The sequence below is a fragment of the Erpetoichthys calabaricus genome, chromosome 5 (assembly GCF_900747795.2).
Source record: "Erpetoichthys calabaricus chromosome 5, fErpCal1.3, whole genome shotgun sequence".
Taxonomy (NCBI): Eukaryota; Metazoa; Chordata; class Cladistia; order Polypteriformes; family Polypteridae; genus Erpetoichthys; species Erpetoichthys calabaricus.
The window spans coordinates 32770935-32793016 of NC_041398.2; the positions used below are offsets into that span (position 1 = coordinate 32770935).

Here is a 22082-nt window from a genome sequence, read left to right on the forward strand (position 1 = left end):
TTCTGATCTTTAATTAATTCAGCCTAAGGTAACTGAGAATGGGCTGTTATCAAACCTAGGCTTGTAAACCTTGTGTGCCGGTAGGCTTGTGTGCTTCAGTGAACTTCATGGCTATGATGCCTCTGCCCCAGAAGGATTATCCATGGCAAAATAGTTTAACTTGAGGTGCTAAACAAACAAAAAAAAACGTCAATGACCCTCATGTCTGTTCAGGTTAAAATTAAAATAACCTCAGGCAAAATAGGGATGTGGGGACTCACTCTGATAACAAGCCCCGAAGTGGTGTTCACTGTTGAGCAGCTGGTAGATGAGTGACCCACATTGTATGGTCCATCTAAGCCTAAAACACCTGCATGAGCACAACATATCAGCTCATCCCCAATAAGGTAAAGGGAGAGGGTTGGGTGCAGTAACATTTATTACGTATCTGGGAATATTATAACTTTGGCAATGAAAATTGACTCATGGTACATGGAATATAACATTCACTCTAAACCTAAAAATGTGTGATAAAGCATTGACTTTCTCTCTCTTAATCCACAGGTGCCTGAAGATGCAGACACTGGGTGTGTGTTAGGATACTCATAAGCTGCAACTGATGTGAGGATCATATCAAACAAAGACTGAATTACTAAGGGGTATACTTTTGCCATTGTTTGCACATATGCATCAAACATCTATTCAGAGAAGTCAATCTTTTTTGTGACATTGGATTCCGTGTCTTCTAACTACTGAGAGACTTCATCATTTATATGGAAAGTCATGGAAATTCCTGGCAGACTGTCCAAAATGAACACCATGTTCGAACATAAGGATTTTCATTTTAATATGGTAACAGAATGTGTGGATATTTTCAAGAGATGGGAGAGGACACTTCAAAGAACGTCTAAACTTGGTCAATAGACTATCAACAATGGATGGCATTCCCAGAAGCATTGATTGGGGTCTGGTCCATCAATGTAGTGGAAGATGCTTAGTTAATTAAAAAGATCTGTGGCGACAAGGTAGTGAAGTCTTAATGAGACCAGAAATTCTGTAAATACTGAATATAGTGGGGCTATTGTGAATAACACACATGTGTAATATTTCACAGAAGGTGAGGACGGTGCCTTAAGGATATTAGACTGGGGTGGTTTGGGCCATCTCTAGGGGTGTGCGGGGTCCAAGGTGAGACCAGCATAAAACCTGGGAGAGGGCAGCTGTGACAGTAGCAAGTAGATATTGTTGTGGGCAAAATAACTGGCAAGGCTCACATTGGAATGGGCAGACACCAGTCTGTAGCAGTGTGGAGGAGAGTTTCATTTGGAGTTAGAAAGATGAGACTGGCGTAAGACTTTGAATGGGTGCAGTACACAGTGCTCTGAATAAAATAACAGATGAGAAAGGTGTAAGAGCAGGTGACTGGGGGGGAAAGGGAGTGAAGGGGTTCTGAACAAATCCAAATTGTATTATTTAATATAATCTACTGTTAATTTCTGCTCTGTACTTGTAATTTTTCTATTGCACTATTATATTGTATTGAGGATTACTTATGTCCTGTTCTGTGTATTTTATTGTATTTACCCCCCTTTTTTTGACACCCACTGCACGCCCAACCTACCTGGAAAGGGGTCTCTCTCTGAATTGACTTTCCTGAGGTTTCTTCCAATTTTTCCCCTACAAGGGTTTTTTACAGTTTTTTCTTGTCTTCTTAGAGAGTCAAGGCAGGGGTGCTGTCTAAAGGCAGGGCCTGTTAAAGCCCATTGCATCACTTTTTGTGTGATTTTGGGCTATACAAAAATAAATTGTATTGTAAGGTTGTTAGTGATATGAAAAATAAAAGTTTTGCGTATGCTTTATTAAAATATTAAATTTAGATTTTTATGTGTGTCTGAATTGCAGATCTCTAAGACTCTAAGGTGGTGGTCTCAATTTTTTTGTATAAAAGTGTATGATTTAATTAAAGAGATATCACACTTCTCAGACTAACAGGAAAATGTTATGCCAGAATATTGGAATGGAGACTCCTTTTAATAGATAAGTCTGAGAAGGCCATGAAGAATATTCTGCTCTTGCTGTAGAAAATGTGAGCAATTGGTTGGTGTTTTCTAGTATAAAAAGTTCACCTTCTCCCTAGGGTTTCCTCCTATATGGCAGAGACATGCAGATTAGATTGACTGGTTAGTCAAATTTGACCACTCGATTGTGTGCCTCCCATTTCCTTTCCATAGCTTGTCTCTGCCTTTCCACATTTGATTAAACAACTTCAAGCAATGAGTGAATGGTGGAAAAACTAATCAGAAAAAACCTCCATGCATTTTCTGAGCCTTGTTGAGGAAAGCAATGACATCAAATGCCAGAGCTGTATCATTGGGGAATTCTGGGAGCATGCTGGCATGTAATGGTGCCTGTTTCTAAAGCTCCTTTTTGTGATCCCCTTTTTTTTTGGAAGTAATACAGTTTCTACCCATTGACTGTGAATTGGTTTGCACCCTCGTAGGAGGACTGGCACTGTTGCTGTCGTTGTTCTACCTGATCTTTCTCATTGGTGTTACTACAGATGATCTCTGCCTGCCTAAGGACATTTTGGAGAAAGTCTCCTCCTCTCCTTGCACTAGTTACCTATTAAACAGATGATCCATTTTAATAACCTGCTTGTAATTTACAGATGTATTATTAGTATCTTCAAGACTTAAATCCCATTTTTTCATCTGTTAGTTCTTTGTGCTCAGGGTCCTTTATCCTACTTGTTGTTCCACAGACACAATGGGTCACTGAGCCTTTTGTTCTATTGGGCCTCGCCTGTGGAACAAGCTCCTGCAGTCTGTCCTAAGCTCTGCAACAGTGACTATTTTGAAAAACAATTTAAAAATGTATTTGTTTCAATGTGAATTTGATAATTTATAGTAAGTAATATGTATTTCTGTCTTGTTCTAAATAATATGATTTGTATAAGTTATTTATCTTGACTTGTAAAGCATCAATTGATGACTATGTTATTTTAGTACGCTATATGAATAAAATCTATTATTTCAATACAGGGCCAAAGGCAGATAGCAGCCTTGAGGTCTCAGTTGCTGTGCCAGGAGATTGTCGTCTGAGCAGCCTCAACCAAAAATGAACTGCTTTCACATTTTTAATAATGCTTACATCTATATGACTGTACTTTGTCAGATGATGACAATATCAGGGGGTGTCACAATGACCTCATGTTAACTGAGACAGACAAAGCATCAACATCCCATTGTTGGATTGATTTTTTGTGTCAAGAACAGCATGTGAATGTGCTCTTCTCGTTAGTCATTAGCAAAACAGGGACAGGCATTATGAGTGAGGCAAACTAATGTTAATATTAGAGAAGTCTGCTCTGTCAAAGTTTTCATAATAATAATAATAATAATAATAATTCATTACATTTATATAGTGCTTTTCTCAGTACTCAAATGCTATAAATGTCACTGATACAATCACTCATGCTGACTCATGCTAGGATACTTTTTGCTTATTTGTTATTTTCAGACTCCAGTTATTCCACATTGTCACAATGAGCAGAAAGAAGTAGCCAGTTCTGAATGTGGGGCCCTTCTCAAAAACCCGGCAGATCAGTTTAGAGTCCCCAGTAAAAGAAACTTACCCATCTTTAGAGTGAAAGTACCTGGAAGTAAAACAACATGGACACAGAGAGATTTTGATTCCCACATTAACCAGGACGTTATAGTACAAGCGCACACTATTTGTCCACCTTGGCCATCACTACATTTTTCAAGTATTTTTTTTTTTTGTGACAACCTTTTTTTTTGTATTTTATTCATTTTATTAAAATCAACATTCCATACAAGTAAGTCAAGTATAACAATACCAAATTAACTCCCACTCTTGAGAAAGAGAGCTAAGCCAGCATAGTAAAACTTTAAACAAGTAAAAGTAAGAAAATAGATAAGTTAACAAATGAATAAAAATGAATAGAATAAGAATAAGAGAATTAAAATGCTTATTCTAAAATGTTATTGATTAGATCCTGCCAGGTCAAACTTAACAAAACTAAATTCAATTCTTCTCCCACCCATGAGAAAGAGAGGAAGATCAACAGCCAGAGTAAAACTTTTAAGAGTAGTAAAGAGGGAAAGGAGTCCTTCTCCCCAATATAAAAATGTTATCAATTAGATCCTGCCAGGTTTAAAAAACATTTTAAACAGATCTTCTAAGTGAGAATTTGATTTTTCCAGTTTCAAATAATATATAACATCAGTTACCCACTGACTTAAAAGGGGTGGGCTAGGACTCTTCCAGTTGAGCAAGATAAGTCTACGTGCCAATAGTATAATAAAGGCAATCACAGTTTGTTTGTCCTTCTCCACTTTAAGCCCATTCTGGAAGTCCACCAAACACAACTGTTAATGGGTTAGGAGGGATTGTGACACCAAGGCTGTCTGATAGGCATTTAAAGATTTTGGTCCAGAATGATGTTAATTTGGTGCAGGCCCAAAACATGTGGCCCAGTGAAGCTGGAACTCGATTGCAACATTCATAGGTAGGATCTTGCCCTGATAACAATAGAGTCGTACTTAAAAGATTTAATCGTAGGCAAGAAATTGTTATCTTCAAAGAAATAATCAATTCTTGAGTGATGCACTGGTGAGTAGAAGGAATATGCTCTTGAGCTTGGGTTTAGAAATCTCCAGGGGTCTGATAAGTTGTGGTCAGTTACAAACTGTGTAGGTGTTTTTTCAGTGTTAGATGTCCTCGCTCCTTGGCAGGAGATCTATCTAGGTCTGGATTTAAAACACAATAAAGTCCCCAGCCATTATCATTTTATGAGTGTTCACATTGGGAATGGATGCAAATATGTTTTAGGTGAAGTCCCTATCATCCACATTGGGTGCATAAATATTTATGAAAATCACTATTATTAATGACAATCACATATTTCCCTTCAGGATCAGATACTACATCTGATACTACAAATGAGACTGTTCTATGTATAAGAATTCCCACACCTCTCATTTTCTTTGTAAAGCTGGAATGGAATATATGGCCAGTCTAGTTTTTGTGCAGCAAATCTGATCCTTGCTTAATAAGTGGGTCTCCTGTAAAAATATTATTTTAGTGTTTAGACCTGTTAGGTGAGAGAATATTTTTTTTCTCTTTAATTCATGATTCAGGCCTTTAACATTCCAGCTCAAAAAATTAACTGTTCGGTCATGGAGACATTGTTTCTGAACTTTTGTTGTCATTTTGTAGTCTTAACTTAAGATAAGACAACTTTGACCTTAATTTCCAGTTTTCCCAGGAGTTATTTCCAGGAGTTATTCCCAGGAGTTATTGACTGTTGTTACTGTATGTTGGCACTTATAATTATAAGGATTAAAAGGATAGATTAGAGATAGCTTGCTCTCTTTCTCTCCCCCCCTAGTTCCCCCACCCTTGTATTTTGCCTCCCCACGTGAGGCTGGACCCCACTTCACAAAGTCCAAGTCCTCTAACATACCTAGACGTCCAAAACAAAACAAGCCCCCAGCTTTTACATGGAAAGTTGAGTACACTCACTTTGAACCTCTTTTTATGCATACATCTGACCCTTAGACTGAAGTTACCTCAGGGCTCCTGTACTGTGGAGCACATACCTACTGTAATAATAAGAAGATTATTTTCTCATTTTCGTTTTCCTTTAAATAAATTGTTTTAGACTGCGGTGGGCTGGCACCCTGCCCGGGATTTGTTCCTGTCTTACTCCCTGTGCTGGGATTGGCTCCAGCAGACCCCCGTGATCCTGTGTTAGGATATAGCGGGTTGGAAATGTCTGACTGACCAAATTGCATTAGAATGTCGTATTTCCAAAAAATACTGTGGTGGACTTTGAAAATGTCTTCAGGAAAAAAGAAATATATCGAGTATGTGTATATGTTTTAAAATCCCTTTGTTTGTGTGCATTTTTGCCTTTAATGCACTCACTTAGTTGTTTTCAAATAAAATAAGTATGTATTATCCTCACATTAACACTGATATAATTTGATGTATGCCAACCTGACCACTAGGTGGCATCAAATAATACAGAATGGCTGCAGTGTTTATCCTCAGAAACAGATGTCCATAGTCACTGCATTCATTGGGGTTACCTTGCACTTTTCTTGAAAAGCTTCTCTGGACATTCTTTGCTTTGGGCCACTAGAAGGCAGCATTGGAAACCATTTAAGTACAAACTGGGACTAGATGGGACACCTGTAGAAGGAATAATCAAATACGAATGATTTTGTAGAGCCTAGAAGCTGTAATACTAGAGGAATGGTGGCTAGAAATAGGAAACAGAATGAAAGGAAAGTGAAAAGTGCAATGAAGTTGAAAACATTGCCAGAGTCTAAGGAAGGGAAAGTGGATCAGCTGCTGGAACACCTGTTTAAAAAAATAAGATTCTGTAGGCTGCTAGCTGAAACTTAATTAATGTTGGAGATGTGTACTCTCTCATATTGTTTCCTGCCATGTGAAGAAGGATAAGAAGCAAATACAATTAAGACAAAAATCCCAATCCATCTGTTTTCTAATCTGCTTATCAAGTTCATGGTTTCAACCTGGAAAAAAATCATTATGTCAGTTAATACAGAACTGTTTCCAGGTAGAAAAGTAGCTGCTCCAATGTAATCCATTAGAGTGTCACTATATATTTTGAACCAGCACTGTGGGCAAAGCAGAAGCCAAGTCTGGATGGAAGACAGTGCCAGTCCCAGCAGCAATGACTGCAAAGTGCCATCTAATATAGAATTGGTTTAGAACAAGATAAGAACAAGTGAAGTGGCAGTAAACACAAAAGTGCATTTGTGAAAAATCACATCCTCCAAATCATAAAACACGGCATGGAAGGGTGATGCAGTCGCTGTCTTATTCTGTTTGATGGATACAGCTCCCTGGGTTCAAATACTTTGCTATGAGGATTGTATTCTGCCAAGTAGAACACATTTTCTGCATGTGCATGTTATTTGGTGACACTAAATTGGTCCCAGGAGAGATTGTGGTCGAGTGGCCCACCTGTCTTGTCTGTCTGTTGCTTCCTGCTTTGCTCCTGAGATAGGATTCAGCTATAAATATTTTATTGTGTTGAAGATTTAATTTTCGGGCGGCACGGTGGCGCAGTGGGTAGCGCTGCTGCCTCGCAGTTAGGAGACCCGGGTTCGCTTCCCGGGTCCTCCCTGCGTGGAGTTTGCATGTTCTCCCCGTGTCTGCGTGGGTTTCCTCCCACAGTCCAAAGACATGCAGGTTAGGTGGATTGGCGATTCTAAATTGGCCCTAGTGTGTGCGTGTGTTTGTGTGTGTCCTGTGGTGGGTTGGCACCCTGCCCGGGATTGTTTCCTGCCTTGTGCCCTGTGTTGGCTGGGATTGGCTCCAGCAGATCCCCGTGACCCTGTGTTCGGATTCAGCGGGTTGGAAAATGGATGGATTTAATTTTCATTGGATTTTTTTCCCAGTTTCCCAATTTCCCATCAATTCACACTCAATAACCCATCATGACAAAGTGAAAGAACATTTTCAAAAAGATTTGATTTTTTTTTTAAATCAAATAACTGAAACTTCTCTTTCATATTAATATTTCCACCCTTAATTCCATACACTGTAGAAGCCCCTTTGGCAGCAGTTCATGCTTCTAATGTTCTTGAGGTCAGACTTTATAAGCTTTGCACACCTGGAATTGAGCAGTTTATCCCATTCGTCCAGGCAGATCCTCTCAAGCTCCTATCTATCTATCTATCTATCTATCTATCTATCTATCTATCTATCTATCTATCTATCTATCTATCTATCTATCTATCTATCTATCTATCTATCTATCTATCTATCTATCTATCTATCTATCTATCTATCTATCTATCTAGCTACATCATACTGGTAATCTGCCACCTTTGGGTCCCTCCACAGATGTTCCATGGAGTTCAAGTCTGGGCTTTGCCGGGACACTCAATGACAGACAAAGACTTGTCCCAAAGCTACTTCAGTATTGTCTTGACTGTATGCTTTGGGTCATCGTGCTGAAACAGTTGCTGCAGTCTGAGGCTGAGTGCACTCTGGAGCAGGTTTTCCTCAAGAACCTCTCTGTATTTAGCTGTATTCATCTTTCAGTCAATTTTAAATAGTCTCCCTGTGCCTGCTGCTGAAAAGCACCCATATAGCATGTTGCTGCCCCACCATCATTTATCACAGAGATGTTATTAGACAATGGATGAGCATTGCCAGGTCTTTACCAGATGTAGTGCTTGGAGTTCTGCCCAAACAGTTTCATTTTTGTCTCATCAGACCAGAAAATGTTTTTCCTTATGCTCTTAGAATAGAAAGGGGCTGTCAGATGCGTTTTACTCAGGAGTGTCTTCTGTCCAGCGTCTCTGCTATCAATGCTTGATTGATGGAGTGCTGCTGAGATGGTTATCCTTCCAACAGTTTCTCCCATCTCAGCAGAGGACTTCTGAAGCACTGTTAGAGTCCTCATTGGGCTCTTGGTCACCTCCCTAACCAAGGCTCTTCCCTTCTTGGGTACTCACTTTGGTCTCAGTTCATTGTTGAGCACACCCTCACTTCATTTCCTTTGTTTCTTCCCCATTCAGGATTTGCAGCTGACGTCTCTCCTTAAAGTGGCTTGAGACTTAAAGAGTGGAGTCACTGAGATTGAGCCAGTTAAGCCTGTCTCTAAGACACAGTGGAGATGGATTTCTCACTTCTGTTTTTGGTGACCTTTTTTGTGTTGATTGAAGGTGATATAAATAAATAAATTATTGGACCTGTTATGTGAATTCTACTGAGTAAAACTGTAATTGTATTTATATCTAAAAATAAATGAATTGTACTTTATTTAATCTCTTGTAATCTCTTCTATCCAGGGTCCTGTGGAGATATCATCATGACTCAGTCTCCCTCAAGTCTGTCTGCACGGCCAGGAGAAACTGTCAGCTTAAACTGTAAAGCCAGCAGCTCCATTATCTATAACAGCTATGAACGTCTTGTGTGGTATCAGCAGAGAGCAGGAGAAGCTCCAAAACTCCTGATTTACTTTGCAAACACTCTGCAGTCTGGGATCTCAAATCGCTTCAGTGGCAGTGGCTCTGGACTTGATTTTACGCTGACCATCAGTAACGTGCAGCCTGAAGATGCAGGACAATACTACTGTCAGCAGCATTACAGCTATCCTCTCACACAGTGACACAGAGCCGTACAAAAACTCCCTTGACTTGTCTGTGCAGCACCTGTTCTTAATTTTGCTGGTGCTAAGAGTGAAGTCATGGGGTTGGTACACATGAGAGAAAGAAATAGAAAAAGAGAACAGAAAGAGAGTCTTCTCATTACAACATATTACAGAAAAGGCAACACGTGAGAAGGTGACCCAATCCAATCTATCTATGTATGTATGCATGTATGCAATATTGTCTGAATTATCATTAGATGCCCTAATTTGGGGTGTTCATCAGTGTAATAATTTACTTCTAAAGATAGAAGTGCAAAAAAAAAAATGCTACATCAGATATTTGAAAAATGTAAATTGGGCAATTTAGTCTAAATGTTTAAAGTCCAGATAATCTCGATTGTTATATAATTTGTCATTTTTTTATCCTCTGCTAGAGGTCCACAGAGGGTTACATTTCTCATAAAGGATCAAAAGTAACATCAAATTTGTGACCATTAACCTTGTAATAGTCTAAAACGATACTCTACATGCTTATGTTTGAAATTTGTTCTTTTTAACCTTCTGCAAGTGGCCTTAGAGGGCTAGAACCACCAGTTAAGAATCAAATATCAAAAATATTATAACATTAGTAATCAGTAACCTTGAAATAGCATAAAATGACACTCTAACTGCCTATATTAAAGATCCCCATTTTTTCAAGATTTTCTGAAAAGGAGTAACTTTGACCCCTTGTGTTCCATTAGGGAGTAAACCCCGGTATTTTCCGTACGTCGCTTAAATCATCCGAGATCAGGTGCCTCATCTTGGATGAGTTAATGCCGGTGAAACTCATCCAGATAAATCAGTTTTTCAAATGCAGCCGTGTATTAGATTAGTCGAGCTGGATCTAATCATACGAGATGAATGCGCGCACCCGCGCTGATTGAAAAGCCCACATATATTGAGTCTAGAATACATAATCAGCAAGTCTTTGATAGGCTGTAACAAAATAACGAAAGCACGGGCACATTTTTTTTTCTCACACAAGCGGAGCAAGACCTTTTATTCGAAGGACATGAAGAATTTCAAGATTCAATATGCACAAGGGGTAACACTACAAAAGCAGCCCAGACCAGAAAAGATGGCTGGCAAAAAGTGGCCGACAAATTAAATGCTAAGTAGTGTGCATTGTACTTACTGAATGCAGCATTTCATTTCCTATGTGTCAGATTATTATTTAATATGTCAGAATTCCAGATCAAACGTGAGCACAAGGAGAACACGGGAACAGGTTAAAGTGAAGTACAAGAATATACTTCAAACTGGTAAATATTGGTATATAACTATTTAAAGAATTGTTGACATAAAGAATCATATATAATGTAAAGAACATTAATTTTAAAGCTAATAAGAAGGCAGACAAGCAAAAAACAGGTGGAGGTCCACGCGGTCCAGACCTAACCCCTGCAGAAGAGTTGGCTCTCCAGCAAAATGCCCATCGCCCTGTTTCTGCGGGCATTCCAGGGGGAAGCTCTTCCTCAGAACCAGTGGCAGGATGCAGTGGTCACTTCATTTCAGGTAAAGGATGGTCATTGCATATATTTGTCCTCAATGTGTGCCATAGGTATGTTCCATATAGCCCTCTTTTTTTTGGGTCAGTTGCAGAGAATGTGATATCCCTTGAACCTGTGTCTGACCGACGAGATATTGACAAAGGTCAAATATTTGATGAAGACACTGTGTCTGATTATTCATCGGGGGGAGAGGTACATTTTCCAAATAATGTTTGATCAAACTCCACTCTGATCAGTCCCATGTGCACCGATCACATTTGGAAATCCTGGGTAATGAGAATGTTAGGCTGATTGTGAGATTCTTCATGGAACTGTGGGTGTTTTTGCCTGTGTGTTGCCTACCTGCAATGGCATGAAACTCCTCTTTTATTGTCTGCACACGCAGGTGTCCAGGAAACACAATGAAAACCCGGAGGAAATATTTCAGAGCCAAACAGACTTTACGAATTGCCTGGCAAACTGCACTTTTAGAAGATTTTCTGCATCGTCTACAGTATATAAAAAAAGTGCTGCTTGCAAAAAACCTCAAAGCAATGCATACTGTCTGTGTGGTTGTGAGAGCCCGACTTCGCCGAGTTTAACTTCGAATATAAGGTCCTAATACATTTTTTAGGTACAATATTCCCCCTCGGCTAAAGCGGTATCTTTAGAAAAGAATTTCCTCCAGGAGCAATAAAGGATCTTGCTGATCGCACAAAACCCTCTCTATATGAAATTCTCTTCTTATAATTTGCGTACCGATATCAATTGGTCGTTCATTCATGAACAGTGAAGCCATGACTGAATGAATTCCATGCACGGACACTGATTAAGTGTGTGAGCTAATCCTTGTTTATGTAGAACAAACCTGCTCGAGCAGGTTTGAGGATTTGGATGTGTTGCTATGACAACACTTCGAGCAAGAGTTTCGAAAAACCGACAGATCCAGGATCAGGCCAAATCGTCAACAATTACATCCGGCTAAAGGAGTAATCCACGTACGAAAAATACCCCCCAGGGGTCGGTTGATGTGGCCTGCACAACTTCAAGTTCTTCTGATCATTTTTGGTTAAGGCACCTTATGGTTTACTCTTTATCATAAGGGTGTAATTTCTTGCATAAAATGTAGTCCAAAAATGGCCTAGAAAATAGGGTTGCACAGGTCTTGGGGTGGGACTCCCAAAAGCTCGACATCTTGCTTAACTAGACATGAAATGGTATTATCATATGTGGTAATTTTCTTGTACTGGTGAGTCAGGGGGCACTGGACAAAAGATTGAAGTTATTTCAAAGCTATTTGACCTTACAGTGGCTGATTTGCAGTAAGGAGATTGTGGGTTCGCTTCCCGGTTCCTCCCTGTGTGGATAGCGCTTTGAGTACTGAGAAAAGCGCTATATAAATGTAATGAATTATTATTATTATTATTATTATTTATAGGAGTACATGAGTGAGAGTCGACCTTTTTGTCTCTTTTCTCTTGCCAGGAGACAAATGACCCTGAAGATAAACTGCTCGCCTGCCTTTGATCTACCCAGGTCTCAATTCCTTCTGGTGAAGGTTATATTTTGCATCTCTCCTTCATTTCATTCTGAACCCAAATATTTCATAACTGACCAAACTCGCCCCATTTGAAGCAAACTTACTCTTCACATGCCAAGACAGAAGGACACCTGAGTATTCTTAATACTACTGAGCGTCTCACAGTCCTTTATTAGGTCAAACAGGGTAAAAAATCACCAATCTCAGTCTCACCCATGGCTTTGCAGGGCAGACAATACTCAGCTGTCATCATCATGTATATCCATGGCACTGGCATGAGATACTAAAATGTTTTTTCTATTTTCCTTATACTGTTTTGAAAAACATCTTTCCGTAGTCTTTTCTAGTTTAGTGAAAATCAAAAATTATGACTCGGAGTCACTTTTATTTAATTGTATTCAGGGTCAGTATTTTTTCCAGTATTTCATGAATGCAAGCAGTGAACAAATACAATTACAATACAATACAATTTATTTTTGTATAGCCCAAAATCACACAAGAAGTGCCGCAATGGGCTTTAACAGGTCATGCCTCTTGACAGCTGCCCAGTCTTGACTCTCTAAGAAGACAAGGAAAAACTCCCAAAAAAACCCTTTGTAGGGAAAAAATGGAAGAAACCTTGGGAAAGGCAATTCAAAAAGAGACCCCTTTCCAAGTAGGTTGGGCGTGCAGTGGGTGTCAAAAGAAGGGGGTCAATACAATACAATACAATACAATACAATACAATACAATACAATACAATACACAGAACAAATCCACAATACAGTATAAAAATAAAAATTTTGGAAGTGCGGAGCAGAATTTAACAGTAGATGACATAATAAGATTTGGATTTGTTTAGAGTCCTGGAGACCTCATCCATCAAGCTGCTTCCCCCATTTGGCCATTCCATGGCTGAAACAGTGCTGGGCCAGCCAATCCGATGAAAGGACCCCTCTTTCCCACGATTCCTGCGATCCTCCATCAGGGATGACTTTACCTGAGGCAGGCAAAACAATTTGGCAGGTGGGCCGTGGCACCAAGTGCCACATTTGAGTACCGAGAAGAGAAACAGAATAGGTGAGGGTTAGTATCCAATTATAACTATCATGTTACTTATGTTTTAGTGCTAATGACTAACAACAGAAATGCGGTATGTACAGTTAATCAGCAGCTCTAGTCAGGATATGCTAAACTGAAGTAGTGAGTCTTCAGCCGGGATTTAAAAGCTCAGACTGAAGGGGCATCACTTATAGTAGCAGGCAGACCATTCCACAGTTTAGGGGCCCTGTAACTAAAAGCTCGACCTCCCATTGTTATTTTATTAATCCTTGGAATCATAAGCAGACCGGCATCTCGAGATCTTAATGTGTGCTCTGGTTTGTAAGTCATGACAAGTTCCGACAAGTAAGCCGGACCTCGACCATTTAATGCTTTATATGTTAAAAGGAGGATTTTGAAATCTGCCCTAAACTTAACCGGGAGCCAGTGTAAAGATTTAAGAGCTGGTGTTTCATATTTTCTTGTTCTTGTAGTAATTCTTGCAGCCGCATTTTGGATTAACTGGAGGCTGTATAAAGAACAGTTTGAACATCCAGTGAACACCACATTGCAGTAGTCAATCCTACTAGAGATAAATGCATTAATTAATTTCACACAATCCTGTTTATTTAGAAAGCACCTTAATTTCCTAACATTTTTAAGATGGAAGAAACATGTTTTGGACAACTTTGTAATATGCGCTTTAAATGACATGCTAGAGTCAAAGATAACTCCTAGATTGCGGGCTGATTCAGTAAAATTAATGGGGATTCCAACTGAGTTAAATGATGACAAAATATTGTTATGATCAGCGTCATTCCATCCAACAATTAACATCTCTGTTTTATCTGTATTTAAAGACAAGTAGTTCTCATTCATCCACTCCTTTAATTCACTAACACAACTAATTAAAGACAACACCGGAGAAACTTCATTTGATCTAAATGAAAGGTATAACTGGGTGTCATCTGTACACGAGTGAAAATTAATATTATGTTTCCTAATGAGATATCCCAGTGGAAGCATGTAAAGTGAAAACCAGTTCTTTCAAAAGTGCTTCATGGCCAGTAGTATCTGGAAAGGAGTCTCTCCTTAAACTGCCTTTCTCAAGATTTCTTCCATTTTTTTTCCCTGTAAGGGTTTTTTGTGAGTTTTTTCTTGTCATCTTAGCAAGTCAAGGCTGTGGGTCTGTCAAAAAAACAGGACCTGGTAAAGCCCACTGCTCACTCCTTGTGTGATTTTGGTCTGTGAAATAAATGTTAGTCATGGCATCAATTGGGCTGCTCATTGCTCTTGTCATATTTACAGTGCATTGTGTTATATCAAGGTACATCACGTAACCTGTACACCATTTTGGGATAGAGTCAGATGCCCACACCGGATGCTTTCTCAACACTGTGAGGGGAGAAGGAGACGACACTTTTAGCAATTTTGTGCCCTCTCGACAGAGTTTGTAAGGAGGTCCTTAAACGCATATGCATTACAAAACTAAAAATTTCTATGTAAATTCCTATCTTGAATTCAGTTGGAAAATGTCATTTAGTCCAGGGGTCGCCAACTCTGGTTCTGGAGGACCACCGTGGGTGCAGGTCCACACCGTGGTGACCAATGACCTAGTCCACCTGTGTTTTGAGTACTTGGCCAGAAGAGAAAAGAAGAGAACAGAAGAAGTCTTGATGACTGATGCCACAGAGGAGTTCATCCATACACTGATATATATTAAGAATAAGAAAAATTAGCAAACAGATATTTGTTCTTGTTTTACAATTTATTTATTTAATAGAACTGGAAAGGAAGCAGTGGCAGGTATTTTTTTTAGGGCATTTGTTTGCCTCCCAAAGATTTAAACTTGCCACTGGGGATAAAGTGAGCGTCAGTTTACTTTCATATAGCACTCCTCACCGAGTGCGAGCTCAGAGCACCAGAGCAAGCTGACAGCTGTAATACAGATCACATGATGAATAGTGATGAGCGAAATAGCCGAGCTTCAGTTTGTGCAGGGTTTCGTGAAACTGTTTTACAGGCAATTTTTTAATTGGGAAATGTGAAATACAAAACTCCCTAAATAGTTTCTTTGGAGTTTAAACTTTTTTTGGGAGATGAAAAATAAAGAATATTGATTACTAAAGCCTCATTCACACTTCTGTGTTTACCTGTATTCTTTTCCACTGCTGCGTAATGCTGGTAATCACCTGCACACCATTAAAATAAGTTCTATGTCATCCTGCCTGTCATCCACATTACCTCAGATGAGCACAGTGCATTTTCAAAACCGTAACATGCTGCACATTTTCCGCACCCACACACACTAAAATTCACAGTTGTGCACATTACCAGTTTTTATCCATGGGAAAATCAACTATCCAGAAAGCCACTTGCTCTCCACCATAATGGCCCTTATGTAGCACCTGCCCATTCCTATTTCTTGATTTTTGTAGATTGTTTTGCTGGTATGTACCTTCCATATGCAGTGGAGTTTGCAGTTTCTTTCCTGTCTCTGATACATCTTTATGACTGTGATCATAGAAATCATACCACTCGAATAATTACAACATATGGCTCAACAAAATATTCAAACATGACATAAAATAAGTCCTTTTTTTCACTATAGCACTTCATTTACAGTATATGCTAAATGACAGACAGACACATTATGAAATAATGCACGTAAATTACTTTCAGAAAGGACAAAATATCTTTCTTCTTGTGTCAATAGCACACATTTTGCTGGAAACAAAACACAATTTGCTTAAGAAACTTTTTCTGTGAAGAAGATCCTCAGCTCCCGGTGCTGTCTATGAATTGCAGACTTCAAGCAAGGATTTTACAACAAAGTACTAAATACCAATGCTTTAATGTACCTGCCATTGCTCTATCCCAAACATTTAATAGATTTTATCTAATCTAATCTAATCTATTCTATTCTAATCTAATCTACTTCTGGTCCCCTGAAATGGGGGGACCATTGTAGAAAAAGTGTTGTCATTTCTACATGGTGTTACCAAAATGTATGCAGATATCTTTAAATTAAAGTCTGCCATGTTGTTTTTAATCACATCTGAATTGTTTGATTTGTAATTTTAAACTGTGGAGTAGAGGAGTAAATCAAGGAAAATGTATCTTTGTCCCAAACATTATGGAGGGCACTGTAAATTAGACAAGGAGAAACAAATGTGGAAAGACAGCAGCAAACAAAGCTGTGAAGTTGATCAGGACAGTGAACAGAAGACATAATATTATAACCAAATACAACAAACACAAACTGTCTGTTAAGATGACCCTGAGTGATAGAAAAGAGATCAGCAGGTTAGTGGAGCAGTGCAGCTTGATTGCCACTGAACTGAGGCAGGTGATTTGTGTCTAAGTGCCCACCTGACTGCGTTGGCTGTGTTTATAACCTCTGAGTGAGGCAGACTGACAAGGATCTGAAGTGATAATGTCGCCTCTTGTGCCGCTCCTCTGCATCTTTGTCTTCTTCACTCATGGTATGACAGTTATTTTATAGCCTACACTTAGAAAGCAGCAATAGCTAAAAAAATGGATTATACATGTAAATATTATTATTGGTAGACTCTTCTACAATTTAATATATAAATCATATGCAAAACTGTTTAACGACATACAGTGGTGCTTGAAAGTTTATGAACCCTTTAGAATTTTCTATATTTCTGCATGAATATGACCTAAAACATCATCAGATTTTCACTCAAGTCCTAAAAGTAGATAAAGAGAACCCTGTTAAACAAATGAGACAAAAATATTATACTTGGTCATTTATTTATTAAGGAAAATGATCAAATATTACATATTTGTGAATGGCAAAAGTATGTGAACTTTTGCTTTCAGTATCTGGTGTGACCCTCCTTTGCAGCAATAACTGCAACTAAACATTTCCGGTAACTGTTGATCAGTCCTGCACACCGACTTGGAGGAATTTTTGCCCATTCCTCTGTACAGAACAGCTTCAACTCTGGGATGTTGGTGGGTTTCCTCACATTAACTGCTCACTTCAGGTCTTTCCAAAACATTTCGATTGGATTAAGGTCAGGACTTTGACTTAACTATTCCAAAACATTAACTTCATTCTTCTTTAACCATTCTTTGGTAGAACGACTTGTGTGCTTAGGGTCGTTGTCTTGCTGCATGATCCACCTTCTCTTGAGATTCACTTCATGGACAGATGTCCTGACATTTTCCTTTTAGAATTCTCTGATATAATTCAGAATTCATTGTTCCATCAATGAAAGCAAGCTGTCCTGGCCCAGATGCAGCAAAACAGGTCTAAACCATGATACTACCACCACCATGTTTCACAGATGAAATAAGGTTCTTATGCTGGAATGCAGTGTTTTCCTTTCTCCAAACATAACGCTTTTCACTTAAATCAAAAAGTTCTATTTTGGCCTCATCTGTCCACAAAACATTCTTCCAATAGCCTTCTGGTCTGTCCACGTGATCTTTAGCAAACTGCAGACGAGCAGCAATTTTTTTTGGAGAGCAGTTGCTTTCTCCTTGCAACCCTGCCATGCACACCATTGTTGTTTAGTGTTCTCCTGATGGTGGACTCATGAACATGAACATTAGCCAATGTGAGAGAGGCCTTCAGTTGCTTAGAAGTTACCCTGGGGTTCTTTGTGACCTCGTCGACTATTACACGCCTTGCTCTTGGAGTGATCTTTGTTGGTCGACCACTCCTGGGGAGGGTAACAATGGTCTTGAATTTCCTCCATTTGTACACAATCTGTCTGACTGTGGATTGGTGGAGTCCAAACTCTTTAGAGATGGTTTTGTAACCTTTTCCAGCTTGATGAGCATCAACAACTCTTTTTCTGAGGTCCTCAGAAATCTCCTTTGTTCGTGCCATGATACACTTCCACAAACATGTGTTGTGAAGAGCAGACTTTGATAGATCCCTGTTCTTTAAATAACACAGGTTGCCCACTCACATCTGATTGTCATCCCATTGACTGAAAACACTTGACTTGAATTTCATCTTCAAACTAACTGCTAATCCTAGAGGTTCACATACTTTTGCCACTCACAAATATGTAATATTCGATCATTTTCCTCAATAAATAAATGACCAAGTATAATATTTTTGTGTCATTTGTTTAACTGGTTTCTCTTTATCTACTTTTAGGGCTTGAGTAAAAATCTGATGATGTTTTAGGTCATATTTATGCAGAAATATAGAAAATTGTAAAGGGTTCACAAACTTTCAAGCACCACTGTATATTAATATAGAAAATGTAAAATTATCTTTTATTTCACAGAAGGCAATGGAGAGATACCTGTGACCCAGACACCACCAGCTAAATCAACCAGGGAAGGAGAAGATGTTAGTATTAATAGTAAAACAAATAAATTAGTATATAGTTCCTACTGTAGATCAAATAGGTTGACTGATACCCATCACAGACCTAGTGAAGTTCCTAAACTTCTTATCTATAAGGCAGACAGTCTAGGATTACAAATCACTTCAGTGGGAGCAGACCAAGGACTGACTTCACTCTGACTGTCAATGGAGTTCAACCTGAAGACGCAGGACATTATTATTGTCTGCAGACAGAAAAAGCCCCACTCTCACAGTGACAGATACCCATAAAAACCTGCCCTGATCAGTGGCCCATGTGCAGCCAGTCTTAGCACCGAATCTAAGACAGGAGTCACTGAGCTGAGACATAAACACAAAGAAACTTTAAAAAGTATTTGAGAATGCAGCAAAACCACATCAACACATGTGACGGTGCAGGTCTGGCTCCATGCTCCTCATCTCATTTTGGAGCCAATTCAACCCGACACTGTCAATAGTCAGACCGGGATGAGCTGTACAAGTGAGGACACCACATGAAGCAAATGGAAGGTGCAAAAGTGTTCAGTGCTTTTATTAAAACAATCAAACAAGAACAAGTGTCCCAAAAAGTGCACTGCTCCAATATCCATAATTAAATAATCCATAAAAAGGTGTATCAGTGGAGGTTAAAATCACAATAAATAAGTCCATTAAAATGAGGTTAAAAACAACCAGCAGGAACAGTCCTTCTTCTTTTAACACTGATGGTTCCACTGCTTATCCTTGCAGCAGAGGAGTCGTCCTAACAGCAGACACAGCTGACCTTCCTCAGGTCTGGTTGCCTGCCGTCCCATGACTATGGAGAGGATCCCTTGCTGGACTGAGACTCGGGTTCCCAATGGGCCATGGCGCTCACATGTGGGCTCTACTCCCAAGCCTCCTCGACCCCTTTTGCCTTCCCGGTCTTCCATGGCAGACCACGCAAGCTCCCAGTCACTCCCGCTCCTTGGAACAGCTCAGCTGGAGCGACCCAAAATCCAACCACCCCCAAGAGTGTCGGCCACAAACTCTTCTTCAGGGCTCACTTCCCAGCTGCCTGCTTTTTTACCCTTAAGCCTGCTCTCCTCAGCTCACTTACTCTCGCACTGGTTCCTTCTGCCTCCTGCCTTCTTCTCTCTTTAAGCTCCGTTTATTTTCCTTTCTCAATCCTTGTTTTTCTCTCCTTGCACTCGCATTTCCCCTTTTAAAATGGGGACATGGCACAGCTGTGTCAATTAACAGCTCCCAGCGCCAGTTAGGGACAGGGATGATCCTACACCTGTGCACTTAGTGTAGGGTCGCCCGCCCCCACATCGCGCCCGGGAACCACTCTCTCCATGCTACCATGCCCCCTCCTATCAAGACGCAAGTGTGGTGATTAATTATTTAAAAAGATGCTGATCAGATGCGGACCTCACCTTATCACACACCTCCCACCTTAAAAGTCACTAGTTGTGTGGGAAGGCACCATGCCTCCTCCAACCCCGTGCAACTAGTGGCACAGGTCCGTGGCGTGGCCCTACACTGCATTAAAAGCAAATCAATAAAAGCACTAAAACAACCCAAGCACCCTTGTAAAAACAGGACATTAAAAGAATAAGACCTTTAAAAAGACAATAAAATATTAAGTAAATGTCCATTAAAAAGTTCAGTCTTTAAAATGTCCTCCTTTGGCTTGGGTCCGTGAGCTCTATCAAAGTCTGGCACCTATCCCTCTTGATGCTCTCTCTCCTTTTCTTCAGTCCCCATCACCAGCTCATCCCACTGCTGCCACCATTTGTGACGGTTTCGGGTTCAATAGACTCTCAAATAAGAAGAGGGAGCATGGAGTTGGACACGCACCATCACATCACATTTTTACAAAATACCTATAAAGTGAAATAAATCGAATCAGTAAGGGCTGTCCTCCACTGCATTAAGTAAGCAATGACCAGATGGAATGAGAAGAAAGCTTTCTTTCATGAATTGATTCTAATGAAATAAGCTACACAATTAGCATTATGTTAAGGTATTATAATTTTAACTTCTTTAAAGATTGTGATCTTGGAGTGATAATAGTAATTGTACACCACAGTTGTGTTCTCTTGACATGCTGTTGGTGCCTCTGATCAAATTGCCTGTTGTAAAGTGGCCTAATGGGAGGAAGCAGACAAACAGTAATTAATAAATGGCCCTCATTAAGGTTACAATGAAATCTAAAAAACCTCAATGACAACATGGAAATCATAGAAATGTTGAATGCTTACCAAGTAAACCTTACACTTACAAAATGCATATATTACTGTGTTCAATATCATCTCAGATATATATTACAAGATTAGAGCATTAGAAAATTAGAACAATCTAGACAAGAACAGGCCATTCAGCTTAACAAAGCTTGCCGGTCCTATCCACTTAATTCTTCTAAAAAACATCAAGTCTAGTTTTGAAAGTACCTAAAGTCCAACTGTCTACCATGATACTTGGCAGCTTATTCCAAGTGTCTATGGTTCTCTGTGTAAAGAAAAACTTCCTAATGTTTGAGCGAAATTTACTCTTAACAAGTTTCCAACTGTGTCCCCGTGTTCTTGATGAACTCATTTTAAAATAACAGTCTTGATCCACTGGACTAATTCCCTTCATGATTTTAAACACTTCAGTCATGTCACCTCTTATTTTTTTTTCCTTAAACTGAAAAGGCCCAGCTCTTCTAATCTTTCTTCATAATTCATCCCCTGCAGCACTGGAATGAGCCTAGTCGCTCTTCTCTGGACCTTTTCTATCCCAGAGACCAAAACTGCACACAGTACTCCAGATGAGGCCTCACCAGTGCATTATAAAGCTTGAGCAGAACCTCCTTGGACTTGTATTCCACACATCAGGGCACTATATAATCTGACATTCTGTTAGCCTTCTTAATGGCTTCTGAACACTGTCTAGCAGTTGATAGCATAGAGTCCACCTTCACTCCTAAATCTTTCTCATAAGGTGTACTCTTGATTTCCAGACCTCGCATTGGCTATTCAGACCTAACATTTTTACTTCCTATGTGTAATACTTTACATTTACTGATAATAAATTTCATCTGCCACAAATCTGCCCAAGCCTGTATGCTGTCCAAGTCCTTCTGTAATGATATAATGGATTCCAAATTATCTGCTAATCCACCAATCTTGGTATCATCTGCAAATCTAACCAGCTTGTTACTTATATTCCTATCTAAATCATTTATATATATTAAAAAGAGCACCGGCCCTAGCACTGACCCCTGCTGGACACCACTCTTAACATCAGCCAGTTCTGATTTGGTTCCTCTCACCATCACCCTCTGCTTCCAGAGCCAATTCTGTGCCCATCTAAAAACATCACCCTGAACTCCCACTTCTTTTAATTTGATGCCCAACCTCTCATGTGGCACCTTATAAAATGCTTTCTGAAAGTCATAATAAATAATATCCTATGCTCCACTTTGATCATATGCTTTTGTTGCTTTCTCATAGAATTCCAACATGTTAGTAAAACACGACCTCCTTCTTTTGA

The 22082-nt window shown here is 39.5% G+C and overlaps 1 long non-coding RNA gene across 1 annotated transcript in view; it reads right to left on the reverse strand.

Moving 5' to 3' along the window:
- The window catches only part of LOC127527777 (uncharacterized), a 77004-nt gene that overhangs the window by 49440 nt on the left and 5482 nt on the right, over positions 1–22082 (reverse strand). The window contains exon 2 of the long non-coding RNA XR_007934896.1: positions 8739–8907. This is a non-coding gene — a long non-coding RNA (uncharacterized LOC127527777). The remainder of the gene's footprint in view (positions 1–8738; positions 8908–22082) is intronic.